We start from the raw sequence: 3212 nt of genomic DNA on the forward strand, positions 1-3212 counted from the left end.
GTGCAAAGTAGTTTACCTTTGTTCCTGAAGCTGTTAATGTCATGAAAAATGAAAGGCTAAGAAATTGTCCGTCTAGAGGAATCCAAAGAGATACAATGACTAAATGTGATGTGTGATATCCTAAATGAGATCATGGAAGAGAAAAGAACATTATGTGAAAAGACAATCTGAATAAAATATGGACTTTTATTAATGATAAAAAAAAACCAAAAAAAAGTGATTTGTAATTGGATTTAACTGTAACTATTTCTTGCATCATTAAAATACAGTTTTTTTTAATTTTTTAAATGTTTTATTTATTTTTGATACAGCGAGTGACAGAGCATGAGAGGGGGAGGGGCAGAGAGAGAAGGAGACACAGAACTCGAAGCAGGCTCCAGGCTCTGAGCTAGCCGTCAGCACTAAAATACATTGAAAAAAAAAAATGAGAGAGAGAGAGAGAGAGAGAGCAAACATGGAGAGGCAGAGACAGACAGACAGACAGAATCCCAAGCAGGTTCTATGCTGCCAGCACAGAGCCCAATAAATTGGACAATCCAACAAAATATAGCAGTTGCAGATATTTATTCACCCAACGTGGAAACACCCAACGATGTACAATGGTTAATAACAAACATAAAAGAACTAATTGATTGTAATACAATAATAGTAGGGGACTTTCACCCCGCTTATATCAATGGACAGATCATCCAACCAGAAAATCAGCAAGGAGCAGTGGCTTTGACACACTGGACTGGAAGCACTTAACAGATATATTCAGAACAATCCACCCTAAAAAAGCAGAATACACATTTTTTACAAATACACATGGAATATACTCCAGAATAGATCATATATTAGGGCGCCTGGTGGCTCAGTCAGTTGAGCATCCAACTATTGTTTATGGCTCAGGTCATGATCCCAGGATGGTGGGATCAAGCCCCATTTCAGGCTCTGTGCTGAGCAGGGAGCCTGCTTAAGATTCTCTCTCTTCCTCTGCCCCTCTCCCCCACTTATGTGTGTGCTCTCTCCATCTTTCTCATATAAAAAATAAAAAATAAATTAAAAAAAGAATAAATCACATATTAGGCCACAAAACAACTCTCAACAAATTTAAAAATATCGAGGTCATACCATGCATCTTTCTGACTACAACACTATGAAATTCGAAGTCAATCACAAGAAAAAATCTGGAGAGACCACAAATACATGTGGTTAAATAGCATACTACTAAACAATGAATGGGTCAACCAGGAAATCAAAGAAGAAATTACAGGGAAACAAATGAAAATGAAAATACAACAGTCAAAGATGTTTGAGATGCACAAAAGCAGTTCTATGAGGGAAGTCTAAAGTAATACAGGCCTACTTCAAGAAATAAGAAAAATCTCAAGTAAACAACCTAACTTTACACCTAGAGGAGCTAGAAAAAGAAGAATAAACAAAACCCAAAACCAACAAAAGGAAAGACATAATAAAGATTAGAGCAGAAACCAATGATATAGAAACTAAAATAACAATAGAACAGATCAATGAAGCCAGGAGCTGTTCTTTTAAAATATCTACCAAATTGATAAACCTCTAGCCAGACTCATCAAAAAGAAAAAGAGAGGGGCGCCTGGGTGGCTCAGTCGGTTAAGCCTCCGGCTTCGGCTCAGGTCAGATCTCACATTCGTGGGTTCGAGCCCCGCGTCAGGCTCTGTGCAGACAGTTAGCTCAGAGCCTGGAGCCTGCTTCCAGTTCTGTGTCTCTTTCTCTCTCTGCCCCTCCCCCTCTCATGCTCTGTCTCTCTCTCTATCAAAAATAAATAAAATATTTTAAAAAAAAAAGAAAAAGAGAGAAGAGAGAGATAGAGAACTCAAATAAACAAAATTACAAATGAAAAAGGAGACATAACAACCAATACCAGAGAAATACAAACAATTGTAAGAGAATATATGAAAAATTATATGCCAACAAATTGGACAACCTAGAAGAAATGGATAAATTCCTAGAAACATATTACCTACCAAAACTGAAGCAGGAAGAAATAGAACTTTTGAACAAACCAATTACTAGCAATGAAATTGAATCAGTAATCAAAAAAAACTCCCAACAAACAAACGTCCAGGGCCAGAAGGCTTCACAAGCAATTTCTACCAAACATTTAAATAAGAGTTAATACTGGGGCCCCTGAGTGGCTCAGTCAGTTAAACGTCCAACTTTGGCTCAGGTCATGATCTCATGGTTCATGGGTTCAAGCCCCATGTCAGGCTCTGTGCTGACAGTTTGGAGCCTGGAGCCTGCTTCAGATTCTGGATTCTGCATCTCCCTCTCTGTGTTCGCCTCCCCCACTGACGGTCTGTCTTTCTCTCTTTCTCTTTCTCAAAAATAAATGGTTGTTAAAAATTTTTTTAAAGAGTTAATACTTATTCTTCTCGAGCTATTCCAAAAAATAGAAGAGGAAGGAAAACTTCCAAATTTATTCTATGAGGCCAGCATTACCCTGATTCCAAAACCAGATAAAGACACCACAAAAAAAGAGAACTACAGGCCAATATCTCTGATGAACATACATGCAAAAATCCTAAACAAAACAGTAGCAAATAAAATCCAACAACACATTATTAAAAAAATCATACACCATGATCAAATAAATTTATTTCAGGGATGTAAAGGTAGTTGAATAATCACAAATCAATCAATGTGATACATCACATCAATAAAAGAAAGAATAAAAACCATATGATCAGTTCAATAGATGCAGAAAAATCATTTGACAAAGTATAACATCCATTCGTGATAAAAGATCTCAACAAAGTAGGCTTAAAAGGAAGATACCTCAACATAATAAAGGCTGTTTATGAAAACCCCACAGGTAACATCATCCTCAATGGGGGAAAATGGAGAGCTTTTCCCCTAAGGTCAGAAACAAGACAAGGATGTCCACTCTCACCATTTTTACTCAACATAGTACTGGAATTCCTTGCGACAGCAAAAAAAAAGAAATAAAAGGAATCCAAATTGGTAAGGAAGAAGTAAAATTGTCACTATTTGCAAATGACATGATACTATATATAGAAAACCCAAAGGATGCCACCAAAAAACTACTAGAATTGATAGATGAATTCAGTAAAGTCGCAAGATACAAAAGCAGTGTACAGAAATCAGTTGTGTATCTATACACTAATAATGAAGCAGTAGAAAGAGAAATTAAGAAAACAATCCCATTTATAATTGCACTCAAAATAATA

This window comes from Suricata suricatta, chromosome X (assembly GCF_006229205.1).
Source record: "Suricata suricatta isolate VVHF042 chromosome X, meerkat_22Aug2017_6uvM2_HiC, whole genome shotgun sequence".
NCBI lineage: Eukaryota > Metazoa > Chordata > Mammalia > Carnivora > Herpestidae > Suricata > Suricata suricatta.